Here is a 14,606-nt window from a genome sequence, read left to right as displayed (position 1 = left end):
CTTCACACAACTGTGGAAAGCATTGGAGTCAGCATGGGCCAGCATCAGTGTGGAACGCTTTCAACACCTAGAGTATGCGCTGATGAATTGAGTCTGTTCCTAATGTTTTGTACACTCATGGTATATTGTTCATCTATTGTGCTTGGCAAAAGAAAAATGTGGGAAAGACAAATGCATGGTCCTGTATTCTTTTCTGCAATTATCTACAAGTATCTGTAAAGGATTTTAATGAATTGAGTCCAGTCCCAGTGCAAACTAGGCTCCAACAGTCTTGGACCTGTACAGGATGCTGAGTATCACTGTCCATTATTACTGCCTTTGTTATAGGGGTCAGGGGTCAGGTCAGCTTCACATTCTAAGCAGTCAGGACCTCCTCAACTGATTCAGTTCATCAATGGAAGAAATGTAAACCTTTCCTGATCTGAACCTGCATGAATGGGTCACATGTTGGTCGTACAGCCATGATGTGTATTGATGAGTCACATGTTGGTCGTACAGCCATGATGTGTACTGATGGGTCACATGTTGGTCGTACAGCCATGATGTGTACTGATGGGTCACATGTTGGTCGTACAGCCATGATGTGTACTGATGGGTCACATGTGGGTCGTACAGCCATGATGTGTACTGATGGGTCACATGTTGGTCGTACAGCCATGATGTGTACTGATGGGTCACATGTCGGTCGTTAACAGCCATGATGTGTACTGATGGGTCACATGTTGGTCGTACAGCCATGATGTGTATTGATGGGTCACATGTTGGTCGTTAACAGTGTCATAGCTGCTGGTATGTAATATGACAGATACCTATTTAGAAGATTTTGTAAATGACTGAAAGTGACATCCTTTTACATGGAATGACTCAGTCATTCTGTGTTCTATTGCAATGTTGGGAAAAAGATAGTTGTCTGAGAGAATGCCTGCATTAACCCATTAAAGATAGTTGTCTGAGAGAATGCCTGCATTAACCCATTAAAGATAGTTGTCTGAGAGAATGCCTGCATTAACCCATTAAAGATAGTTGTCTGAGAGAATGCCTGCATTAACCCATTAACCCATTAAAGATAGTTGTCTGAGAGAATGCCTGCATTAACCCATTAAAGATAGTTGTCTGAGAGAATGCCTGCATTAACCCATTAAAGATAGTTGTCTGAGAGAATGCCTGCATTAACCCATTAAAGATAGTTGTCTGAGAGAATGCCTGCATTAACCCATTAAAGATGCAGCTTTATTTACCTGCCATTAATTCATCACGTGGTCAAGTGTTCCGTGATGGCTGTTATATCGGTTTGTCCTTTACCTCACCAGGTCTGCCTGCTTCTCCTACACGGTTACTGTTGTAGTCAGTCTTCACACCTGTGGGCCCTCATCCATAGCTAACATCAAGATGTTACTGCTAAATACATTTTTATTTATTTACCTAATAGAATATGGGCTCAATAAGCCACATCAAACCAGCATCCCAGTATTAACACTGCGGCAGCATGAATGTACCTTTGCCCCTGTGATCAAATTAAGCTTCAGAATTATCTTGGTTACTGTTGAAACAGTGGCCTCCTTAGTAGTAGATACATCTCCAGACAAATCTCTTCTGTACAACTTGCCCAACACAAAGTCCTGTTGTTATGCGTCTTTAAAATGTGGTTCATCAATCCCAATTAAACTAAGCATCATGTTCCATCAAACGTAAAGATAAAAGTTCATACTGGACCAAGGAGTTGTGAAGTCAGGACTGTGGCCAATTTTTATTTTATTTAACGAGACAAGTCAGTTAATAACAAATTATTATTTACAATGATGGCCACACTCAGACAACGCTGACTCCCAATCACGGCCAGATGTGATGCAGCCTGGATTCAAACCAGGTACTGCAGTGATGCCTAGACCACAGCACCACTCCAGAGCTATGGTCCAGTATGTTTATAGAGGACAGAGCTATGGTCCAGTATGTTTATAGAGGACAGAGCTATGGTCCAGTATGTTTATAGAGGACAGAGCTATGGTCCAGTATGTTTATAGAGGACAGAGCCCTGGTCCTACAATATCTTCAGAAAGAACAGAGCTATGGTCCTACAATATCTTCAGAGAGGACAGAGCTGTGGCCCAGTATGTTTATAGAGGACAGAGCTGTGGCCCAGTATGTTTATAGAGGACAGAGCTGTGGTCCAGTATGTTTATAGAGGACAGAGCTGTGGCCCAGTATGTTTATAGAGGACAGAGCTGTGGCCCAGTATGTTTATAGAGGACAGAGCTGTGGTCCAGTATGTTTATAGAGGACAGAGCTGTGGTCCAGTATGTTTATAGAGGACAGAGCTGTGGTCCAGTATGTTTATAGAGGACAGAGCTGTGGTCCAGTATGTTTATAGAGGACAGAGCTGTGGCCCAGTATGTTTATAGAGGACAGAGCTGTGGTCCAGTATGTTTATAGAGGACAGAGCTGTGGTCCAGTATGTTTATAGAGGACAGAGCTGTGGTCCAGTATGTTTATAGAGGACAGAGCTGTGGCCCAGTATGTTTATAGAGGACAGAGCTGTGGTCCAGTATGTTTATAGAGGACAGAGCTGTGGTCCAGTAGGTTTATAGAGGACAGAGCTGTGGTCCAGTATGTTTATAGAGGACAGAGCTGTGGTCCAGTATGTTTATAGAGGACAGAGCTGTGGTCCAGTATGTTTATAGAGGACAGAGCTGTGGTCCAGTATGTTTATAGAGGACAGAGCTGTGGTCCAGTATGTTTATAGAGGACAGAGCTGTGGTCCAGTATGTTTATAGAGGACAGAGCTGTGGCCCAGTATGTTTATAGAGGACAGAGCTGTGGTCCAGTATGTTTATAGAGGACAGAGCTGTGGTCCAGTATGATTGTTATGCTCTCCCAGCCTCCTCCTCTGTGTTTGGTGTTCTGGTTGGTGTTCTGGTTGGTGTTCTGGTTGTGTTCTGGTTGGTGTTCTGGTTGGTGTTCTGGTTGGTGTTCTGGTTGGTGTTCTGGTTGTGTTCTGGTTGATTGGGTGGTTGGTGTTCTGGTTGGTGTTCTGGTTGTGTTCTGGTTGGTGTTCTGGTTGGTGTTCTGGTTGTGTTCTGGTTGGTGTTCTGGTTGATTAGGTGGTTGGTGTTCTGGTTGGTGTTCTGGTTGGTGTTCTGGTTGGTGTTCTGGTTGGTGTTCTGGTTGGTGTTCTGGTTGGTGTTCTGGTTGGTGTTCTGGTTGATTAGGTGGTTGGTGTTCTGGTTGGTGTTCTGGTTGGTGTTCTGGTTGATTAGGTGGTTGGTGTTCTGGTTGGTGTTCTGGTTGTGTTCTGGTTGTGTTCTGGTTGGTGTTCTGGTTGGTGTTCTGGTTGGTGTTCTGGTTGGTGTTCTGGTTGATTAGGTGGTTGGTGTTCTGGTTGGTGTTCTGGTTGTGTTCTGGTTGGTGTTCTGGTTGTGTTCTGGTTGGTGTTCTGGTTGGTGTTCTGGTTGGTGTTCTGGTTGTGTTCTGGTTGGTGTTCTGGTTGGTGTTCTGGTTGGTGTTCTGGTTGTGTTCTGGTTGGTGTTCTGGTTGGTGTTCTGGTTGGTGTTCTGGTTGTGTTCTGGTTGTGTTCTGGTTGTGTTCTGGTTGGTGTTCTGGTTGTGTTCTGGTTGGTGTTCTGGTTGTGTTCTGGTTGTGTTCTGGTTGGTGTTCTGGTTGATTGGGTGGTTGGTGTTCTGGTTGGTGTTCTGGTTGTGTTCTGGTTGTGTTCTGGTTGTGTTCTGGTTGATGTTCTGGTTGATTGGGTGGTTGGTGTTCTGGTTGGTGTTCTGGTTGGTGTTCTGGTTGTGTTCTGGTTGGTGTTCTGGTTGGTGTTCTGGTTGATTAGGTGGTTGTGTTCTGGTTGGTGTTCTGGTTGGTGTTCTGGTTGGTGTTCTGGTTGGTGTTCTGGTTGATTGGGTGGTTGGTGTTCTGGTTGTGTTCTGGTTGTGTTCTGGTTGTGTTCTGGTTGGTGTTCTGGTTGATTAGGTGGTTGGTGTTCTGGTTGGTGTTCTGGTTGTGTTCTGGTTGTGTTCTGGTTGTGTTCTGGTTGGTGTTCTGGTTGTGTTCTGGTTGGTGTTCTGGTTGGTGTTCTGGTTGGTGTTCTGGTTGGTGTTCTGGTTGATTAGGTGGTTGGTGTTCTGGTTGGTGTTCTGGTTGGTGTTCTGGTTGGTGTTCTGGTTGGTGTTCTGGTTGATTAGGTGGTTGGTGTTCTGGTTGGTGTTCTGGTTGGTGTTCTGGTTGGTGTTCTGGTTGGTGTTCTGGTTGTGTTCTGGTTGATTAGGTGGTTGGTGTTCTGGTTGTGTTCTGGTTGGTGTTCTGGTTGGTGTTCTGGTTGGTGTTCTGGTTGGTGTTCTGGTTGGTGTTCTGGTTGGTGTTCTGGTTGGTGTTCTGGTTGTGTTCTGGTTGGTGTTCTGGTTGGTGTTCTGGTTGTGTTCTGGTTGGTGTTCTGGTTGGTGTTCTGGTTGGTGTTCTGGTTGTGTTCTGGTTGGTGTTCTGGTTGATTAGGTGGTTGGTGTTCTGGTTGGTGTTCTGGTTGGTGTTCTGGTTGTGTTCTGGTTGTGTTCTGGTTGGTGTTCTGGTTGGTGTTCTGGTTGATTAGGTGGTTGGTGTTCTGGTTGGTGTTCTGGTTGGTGTTCTGGTTGGTGTTCTGGTTGGTGTTCTGGTTGATTAGGTGGTTGGTGTTCTGGTTGGTGTTCTGGTTGGTGTTCTGGTTGGTGTTCTGGTTGATTAGGTGGTTGGTGTTCTGGTTGGTGTTCTGGTTGGTGTTCTGGTTGGTGTTCTGGTTGTGTTCTGGTTGGTGTTCTGGTTGGTGTTCTGGTTGATTGGGTGGTTGGTGTTCTGGTTGGTGTTCTGGTTGGTGTTCTGGTTGTGTTCTGGTTGGTGTTCTGGTTGGTGTTCTGGTTGGTGTTCTGGTTGATTAGGTGGTTGGTGTTCTGGTTGGTGTTCTGGTTGGTGTTCTGGTTGGTGTTCTGGTTGGTGTTCTGGTTGTGTTCTGGTTGGTGTTCTGGTTGGTGTTCTGGTTGATTGGGTGGTTGGTGTTCTGGTTGGTGTTCTGGTTGGTGTTCTGGTTGTGTTCTGGTTGGTGTTCTGGTTGGTGTTCTGGTTGGTGTTCTGGTTGGTGTTCTGGTTGTGTTCTGGTTGGTGTTCTGGTTGGTGTTCTGGTTGTGTTCTGGTTGGTGTTCTGGTTGGTGTTCTGGTTGGTGTTCTGGTTGTGTTCTGGTTGTGTTCTGGTTGGTGTTCTGGTTGGTGTTCTGGTTGGTGTTCTGGTTGGTGTTCTGGTTGGTGTTCTGGTTGGTGTTCTGGTTGGTGTTCTGGTTGGTGTTCTGGTTGGTGTTCTGGTTGGTGTTCTGGTTGATTGGGTGGTTGGTGTTCTGGTTGGTGTTCTGGTTGTGTTCTGGTTGGTGTTCTGGTTGGTTAGGTGCACCTTCAACACTTACACACATTTTACCTTCATCCATACATCTCCATTACACCCCTCACATGCCTACTGTCACACTTCACAGGCTAGTTTTATACTTAGTTATTTCAGAAATATGTTTGTTACTCCTTAACTGCCGATGTGTGGACTCCCCTGTTTGTCCTCATCTAGAGCTGGGACAAGGGGGCTCGTCTGGGATTCTTGCCTTGGCTATTTTGACGTTATCCTTAGTATACATGGTATATGGTCATTTGTTAGCGCTAATTGCTGACTCTTTGGTGGGTCAAGTGGTTTGCTTAGTTCTGCTATTGCCCCAGAAGCCTGTATGGCCTTTTTGTATGCGCTATTGTATATTGGGAGTTACATGTTGACTTTTTGTAGTTGTGTGTGTAATCACACTTCAATTGGTTTAGAGAAATCGCCTTCTAAGGTATCGGTTTGATGACTTGTTTATTTATTACCTGTTTTGATTTGGTGCATCAGTGGAGAGAAGATGAAGTTTATTTTCCTGTACTGTCTAGAGACACTCTGTTCTGTTCCCTGTTGGGTCATCGGATTATGAAGGTGACATGTCTTTGCCATGTATGACAGTGAGAAGTTTTGAGTCAGACATGACTCGTTGCCCAGAGCTATGGTCTTTCCCCCTGTTAGGTATAGCGGCGTGTTCCTGCTGGGAGCACGTTGTGCGTTGTTTGTTATTTTTGTGTGGTGATAGTGGTCAGAGCCGTTGCCTCGGGAGCACAGCCGTGGTTTGGCGTTGGTTACCAGCGAGCTGGTTCCTCCTTCGTGCCAGCGGGCTCTAGTGCATCAATACCCTCCGTAAAGGCATCGAAGACTACGGTTAAGTTTAACAATAGGATTTGGGGAAACTCAAGTAATACTCATCTGTTTTTGCACTGTTACTTTTTGTTATGTGGTCGATTTGCTCATTAGGGCAGTTCAAAGTTTGGGCTACTAATCTGTTCATTTGGTTGTAGCATTATGGCGTCTATTGAGGATTTTGTCTGTGCTCCTTCTGAAGAGTTGCTTATGCAGTTTACAGAGGAACAGCTTTTGAAGTTGAGTCAGTATTATCATGTTGGGATTAATGACAAACATCTCAAGGATACAGTGAGGTCTATTCTGTCAGTTAATTTGCTTTCAGCTGGTATTTTGAAGGCAGAATTGAGTGAACCTAGTCCAGCTGTATTGGATGTACCAATTGTGTCTAGCGCTGGTTTGACATTCAAGCAGAAAAAGGAGTTACTTTTATTGCAGCTAAATCGTGACAAAGATCTGGAAAGGTTGAAACAGTAAAAATAACTTGATTTGGAAAGGTAGAAACAGCAAAAATAACTTGATTTGGAAAGGTTGAAGCAGGATATGGCACAAGCTAAACTGCGGTTGCATCATCAGCAGTTAGAACTTGTCAGTGAAGGCTTTCAGGTGAATGTTATTTTGAGAATGACTACTCAAGCTCCCCAATGGGACGCTCTTCCCTTGGTCGTTCTCCGCCTCTTGATGTTGCTGGTAATCTCTGGTTGTTTCCTACATTTTCTGAAAAGGTTCCTGATCTATTTTCTTTGTTATTTGAACGTGTAGCAGACTCTCTGGCTTGGCCTGATGCAGACGGACTTTGATGCTACTGTGTGTTTTGACCGGTAGGACTCAGGAGACTTACTCATCTCTTAGCGCTACAGATAGTGATGATTGCGTAAAGGTTAAAACTTACGAGTGCGTCTCTGAAGTGTATCGACAGTGTTTCAGAACGTTGAAGAAAGGTGAAACAGTCCCATGTTGAGTTAAGGGATTTGTTAACTCAGTTCAATCGTTGGTGTACTGCGTCAGCAGTCGCAAGATTTCAAATCAAATGTATTTATATAGCCCTTCTTACATCAGCTGATATCTCAAAGTGCTGTACGGAAACCCAGCCTAAAACCCCCAAACAGCAAGCAATGCAGGTGTAGAAGCACGGTGGCTAGGAAAAACTCCCTAGAAAGGCCAAAACCTAGGAAGAAACCTAGAGAGGAACCAGTGAGGGCGAAAACTCCCTAGAAAGGCCAAAACCTAGGAAGAAACCTAGAGAGGAACCAGGCTATGAGGGGTGGCCAGTCCTCTTCTGGCTGTGCCGGGTGGAGATTATAACAGCACATGGCCAAGATGTTCAAATGTTCATAAATGACCAGCATGGTCAAATAATAATAATCATAGTAGTTGTCGAGGGTGCAACAAGTCAGCAACACAAGAGTAAGTGTCAGTTGGATTTTTCATAGCTGATCTTTGAGAGTTCCTGCTGTCTCTAGAGAGTTGAAAACAGCAGGTCTGGGACAGGTAGTACGTCCGGTGAACAGGTCAGGGTTCCAGCAGGTCTAGGACAGCAGGTCTGGGACAGGTAGCACATCCGGTGAACAGGTCAGGGTTCCAGCAGGTCTAGGACAGCAGGTCTGGGACAGGTAGCACATCCGGTGAACAGGTCAGGGTTCCAGCAGGTCTAGGACAGCAGGTCTGGGACAGGAGATCCGGAAAGGTCAGGGTTCCAGCAGGTCTAGGACAGCAGGTCTGGGACAGGTAGCACGTCCGGTGAACAGGTTAGGGTTCCATAGCCGCAGGCAGAACAGTTGGAACTGGAGCAGCAGCACGGCCAGGTGGACTGGGGACAGCAAGGAGTCAACATGCCAGGTAGTCCTGAGGCATGGTCCTAGGGCTCAGGTCCTCCGAGAGAGAATTAGAGAGAGCATATTTAAATTCACACAGGACACCGGATAAGACAAGAGAAATACTCCAGATGTGACAGACTGACCCTAGCCCCCCGACACATAAACTACTGCAGCATAAATACTGGAGGCTGAGACAGGAGGGGTCAGGAGACACTGGTTGTCCTCGAACAATTTAAAGAATCTGTCCCTGATCGTCTTGCTACCTATATAAAGGAACATAAAGTCCTTACTGCATCTGAAGCTGCTGTTTTGGCAGATGAGTACGTACTGACCCACAAAGGCAGTTTTGGAGGGTCCTGTATGCGAGATTGGGGGCAGAGGAACAGTTCAAGTGGATTTTGGTCAGCATATTCCTTTGGTGCTGGTAATGACGCATTTACATCTCGATCCGAACGTGGTTCATGTGGACAGAATGATGTAAGTGAAATCTGTAATTATTGTCAAGGTAAGGCCACTGGAAGAACGAATGTCCTGTCCTTGGTAAAAAAGGTCAGCAGATTGGCCAGCACAAATGTAAAACCTGTTGCATTAGCTGGGCCTGTTCCTCATGTTAATCCTGTTGCGCAAGCTCAAGAAATGTCCAAACCTTTTAGTATTGATTATTGGTGGGGGAGGCAGGTAGCCTAGTGGTTAAAGCGTTGAACTAGTAACCGAAAGGTTGCAAGATCAAATCCCTGAGCTGACAAGGTTAAAATCTGTCATCCTGACCTGAACAAGGCAGTTAACCCACTGTTCCTAGGCCATCATTGTAAATAAGAATTTGTTCTTAACTGACTTGCCCAGTTCAATAGGTTGGTCAACAAGCTTACTAGATCAATAAAGGTCAAATAAAAAAAGCCCTTTGTCACAGAGGGTTATGTTTCACTATTGGGAAGTGATGTGCCAGTAAAGATTCTGCGAGACACTGGTGCCTCTGAATCATTTGTTTTGGAGTCTGTTCTACCTGTTCTGGAGACAGATACAGGAACCAGTGTCCTGATTCAAGGGATGGGTTTGAATCCATTGTATGTGACCTTGCACAAAATTGAATTTATATCTGACTTAGTGCAAGGTGAGGTTTCTTTTGGGGTGAGTCCCTTTCTGCCCGTTGACGGTGTTCATGTGATTTTGGGTAACATCTTAGCTGGTAGTCGTGTCTGGCATAATGTACCTCCTCTGGTGGTTTCTCATACCCCATCCCATGTAGAGATTATCGATGAAAACGTACAGAGATTCCCCAGAGGTATTCTCTGCATGCGCTGTGACTCGTGCTATGAGCCATGCTGACACTACAGTCAAAACAGAATTTACACAACACATAAACAAACAGTTTGATAATCCATTAAATTATTTACCTATGTCTGTATCTGTCACGAATCCCACCGAGGGTGGCTCCCCTGCCTGCACGGCGGTCGTCGTCGCCGGCCTACTAGCCGCCGCTGATCCCTTTTTCCTTTTCGTTTGGTATGGTCTTACTGTTTGCACCTGTTCCTTATTTGTGTCTCTTGATTTATGGTTATTTAAGCCTGTTTAGCCCGCCCAGGTGCGGGATTATTTTCATCAGAGTGTTTTTGTTGTTGGATGTGCTGGCGATCTGCTTGTGTTGTTTTATATGCGTACTGTGGACCCGTTGTATTTGGGTACTTTGCTATTCACGCCGGTTGTGTTGGCGTCGACCGTTTTTTTGTATTTAAGGAATAAATACATTTTTCCTTACCTCTGCTCTCTGCGCCTGACTCCTACCACCACTCCTAGCATTCGCTGACAATATCCTGTATATCTCGTGATGGAGCTGATCCTAAGTACTCCCGGTTGAGGAGGTAAGGAGTGCTGCCCAGGGTTACTACATTCAAGATCAGTTGTTGACGAGGAAATGGATGCCTCACAGCAAAAGTTTTGTGGGTGATGTTATTGTTAAGATTGTGGTTCCTTCTAAGCTTCGAGATCTAGTTTTGAAAACATCTCATGATGTTTCTGGTCACTTAGGGGTTAGTAAAAACTAGGATGGAATTTTGCTTAAATTTTATTGGCCTTGTTTAAAGAAAGACATTTCCGTTTACATCAAAACATGCCATGTATGTCAGCTGACTGGGAAGCCTAATCAGCTGTTGAGGCCAGTCCCGCTGCAACCTATTCCTGTTACAGGCCAGCCATTTGATTATTGATTGTGTTGGACCCTTACCCCATTCTAAAGCTGGTAGCACCTACATGTTAACTGTCAGGCTACGAGATATCTTGCAGCCTATCTGCAACATTACCACTAAATCTGTTGTGAAGGCTTTGTCACAGTTCATCTACATTTTTGGAATACCTAAGGTGATACAGAGCCATCAGGGTTCCAACTTCGCACAGATTTGCACAAGTCTTGCAACAATAGCGTATAAGATGATGTGGCTGTTTATAGTGACACTTGGGAGTGACATCTGGTGCGGATACGGACTCTGTTTGAGTGTCTCGCTGAGGCCTGTCTCACTGAGGCCTGTCTCACTGAGGCCTGTCTCACAACTTAACCAAATATGAGTTAGCCCAGGCAACAGTGACCTACATCAGCAGAGTGGTCGGGTCGTGTTCTGGTTGGTGTTAGCCCAGGCAACAGTGACCTACCTCGGCAGAGGGGTCGAATAGGGTCGTGTTCTCCCGGTGCGGGCTAAAGTGGCCGCTATCAATCTGTTTCCACCGCCCGCCACCAAGAAGGAGCTGCAAAGCTTCCTAGGTATGGTTGGGTATTATCGGGCGTTTTGCTGCAACTTCTCCATGGTTGTAGCACCTCTGACTGATCTGTTGAAGAAGAGGGATGATTTTAATCTGGTCTTCCTGCTGTCAGAGTGCTTTTGAAAATGTGAAACTGCTTCTTAGCTCTGATCCTGTGTCGGCTGCCCCACGACTGGGACAGCCTTTCAGCCTATATGTGGATGCCAGTAATGTGAGGGCAGGTGCTGTGTTGCTTCAAGCAGATGAAGGAGATGTGAAACATCCTGTTAGCTATTTCTGCTGAAAGTTTAACAGCGATCAGTTAAATTATTCAGTGGGGGGAGAAGGAGGCCCTTAATCTGGGCGTTGCAGCATTTTGAGGTCTGTGGGGTTGGGTGTGGTCCCTACTGTGGTTTACACTGACCACAACCCCCTTTCTTTCCTGCACACCATGCGTTTGCCCACATTGCAGGATTATGTGCTGCTGTTTGTTCCTGCAGGCATTCAATTTGGATGTATGACATGTGAAAGGGGTGGATAATGTGCTTTCCCGTGTACCGATTTAGTCGATCTTCGGATTCCCTTTGTTGCGTTTTTCCTTTCTGGTTGGTGGTCTGTTCAGGGTTTATTTTGTCCTTGCTCTGGCTTCAGCTCTCCTGTCGCCCGGTCTATTTCTTTCTCTTCAATTGTTGTTTCCAGGTACCATGGTTGCTGAGGTTGTATGGGGTCAGGTGATTTGGTTGGGTTGGTACCATGGTTGCTGAGGTTGTATGGGGTCAGGTGATTTGGGTTGGTACCATGGGCATCTGGTGGGCCTCTTAGCTTATGGTTTATATAATATTTTGTGACTGAACCTTTAATAGTTAGGGTTTTTGATTAGTTGTATTTGTGTGGTTGTGGGTTTTGTTTTCAGGTCCCTGATTTTTATGGGAGGGAGTGTTACACCCCCCTCGCTCCCCCTGCCTCCTGTTTGTTTTTATTTGTAGATTGGAGACAGGTGGAGCTGATTGGGTCGTTAAGGTGACAAGGTAGAAGCCACCGGAGAGGGAGACAGAACCGAGGACCAAAGCGCAGGTCCTGCCGGATCCGATCTTGATTGGGAAGCTCCAAGAAGGTGCCAGAACCTCTGGATCCATGGCGGCAAAGCTGTTTCTGGTCTGTGTCAGTTCCGGGCTCAACATCTCCAGCCATGGAGACCCCCGATTACCAGAGGACGCCTTCTTCAACTTCCACGGCGAGTGACGTACCTCGATGGCTGGTTGGGTCGAGAACAGCTCCGTTCTTTAGGGAAGGGGGAGACCCCTTCGGGGATGGAACACTGCCGAGCACCGGCCAGTCGGCTGTGGAGAGCCGACACGGTGGCAAAACTTCCACCAGACCAGAGCGGCGTCCAGCTACTGGGGTGGAAAAAAAGTAAAAAGTAGGTGGGCTTGGGTTCCCAAGCAGCTTATGTAGGTTTGCTACTTGCTTGTGAAGAGTAGCTACTTCGCTCCTGTAGTCCTCCGCAAGCAGTTGCTACATTGAAAGTCAGCGTGGTCCACATTGTCCCGGAACAAAGCAAAGTGTAAACAGCTCCTGCAACGCTGGAAACGTTCAATAGCGGCCTCCATTTGAGACAGTCTAGCTGGCTCGGCGATCTGGGCTTTCGCGTCTCTCCCCCTAAACGGAATCCGTCAGGATCCCGGGACAGACAGCAGCGCTCACAGGATTTAGCCCAACAGAGCCGCAGGATTTCAAAATAAAAGTATATAAAAACACTGTCAACTGTTAGTCTTTAGTTCAGGTTTCGTCGTTCGACAACGTTCAACAACAAACATGCTTGATAATGTATGTGATATAAACAGAGGTATATTTTCTGTGTGATTTAAATATTGACTGAAGCTTTTTCTTGAGTGGGCAGCTTGATGAAAGCCAGACTGTAACCAGTTCCTGCAACCTGGTTCAGGTCATCAGTCAACCTAACAGGGTAGTTACAAACAGCACAGGAATGAAATCATCATCAACATGTATTGATCACATCTTTACTAATACAGCAGAAATTTGCTTGAAAGCAGTATCCAGATCACAATATGGTATAGTATAGTGATCACAATATAGTAGCCCAATCGAGGAAAACCAAAGATCCAAAGGCTGGGCCTAATATAGTGTAAAAGAGGTCATACAAGAAGTTTTGTAGTGATTCCTATGTTATTGATGTAAAGAATATCTGTTGGTCTGTGGTATGTAAGTAGGCGCAAACAGACACTGCAATTGACACTTATGAAATTGCTTATTCCAGTTGCTAATAAGCACGAACTCATTAAGAAAATGAGGAATTGTATGGTTGAGAAAAGAATGGCAAGTAAGTCTGGCTGCACAACCGATTGGCAAACTAAATGCCAATGAGAATACTACCTCAACTGGTCGGGCCAATTGAGCCAATCATTTATTGCCTACCTCCCTACTCTTGCACACACTGTACATAGATTTTTCTCTTTTTATTTTGTGTTATTGACTGTACGTTTGTTTATGTGTAACTTGTAAATGAGAACTTGTTCTCAACTGGCCTACCTGGTTAAATAAAAGTGAAATAAATAAATGGTCAAAACATATTGATACAACAGTAGCTAAGATGGGGAGAAGTCTGTCTATAATAAAGCACTGCTCTGCCTTCTTAACAACACTATCAACAAGGCAGGTCCTACAGACCCTAGTTTCTACCTTCTTAACAACACTATCAACAAGGCAGGTCCTACAGGCCCTAGTTTCTACCTTCTTAACAACACTATCAACAAGGCAGGTCCTACAGGCCCTAGTTTCTACCTTCTTAACAACACTATCAACAAGGCAGGTCCTACAGGCCCTAGTTTTGTCGCACCTGGGCTACTGTTCAGTCATGTGATCAGGTGCCACAAAGAGGGACTTAGGAAAATTGCAATTGTCTCAGAACAGGGCAGCACGGCTGGCCCTTGGATGTACACAGAGAGCTGATATTAATAATATGCATGTCAATCTCTCCTGGCTGAAAGTGGAGGAGAGATTGACTTCATCACTACTTGTATTTATGAGAGGTATTGACGTGTTGAATGCACTGAGCTGTCTGTCTAAACTATTGGCACACAGCTCGGACACCCATCCATACCCCACAAGACATGCCACCAGAGGTCTCTTCACAGTCCCCAAGTCCAGAACAGACTATGGAAGGTGCACAGTACTACATAGAGCCGTGACTACATGGAACTCTATTCCACATCAGGTAACTGATGCAGCAGGAGAATCAGATTAAATAAACATCTTATGGAAGAGCGGGGACTGTGAAGCAACACAAACACACACGATAGCATACGCACTATACACACACTTACACATGGATTGTCTACTGTATATAAACTCAGAAAAAGGGAAACGTGCCTTTTTCAGGACCCTGTCTTTCAAAGATAATTAGTAAAAATCCAAATAACTTCACAGATCTCCATTGTAAAGGGTTTTTAACACTGTTTCCCATGCTTGGTCAATGAACCATAAACAATGAATGAACATGCACCTGTGGAACGGTCGTTAAGACACGAACAGCTTACAGACGGTAGGCAATTAAGGTCACAGCTATGAACTCTTAGGATACTAAAGAGGCATTTCTACTGACTCTGAAAAACACCAAAAGAAAGATGCCCAGGGTCCCTGCTCATCTGTGTGAACGTGCCTTAGGCATGCTGCAAGGAGGCATGAGGACTGCAGATGTGGCCAGGGCAATAAATTGCAATGTCTGTACTGTGAGACGCCTAAGACAGCGCTACAGGGAGACAGGTCAGACAGCTGATCGTCCTCGCAGTGGCAGACCACGTGTAACAACATCTGCACAGGAC

The sequence above is a fragment of the Salmo salar genome, chromosome ssa21 (assembly GCF_905237065.1).
Source record: "Salmo salar chromosome ssa21, Ssal_v3.1, whole genome shotgun sequence".
Lineage (NCBI taxonomy): Eukaryota > Metazoa > Chordata > Actinopteri > Salmoniformes > Salmonidae > Salmo > Salmo salar.
Note: the sequence above shows the minus strand (reverse complement) of the source record.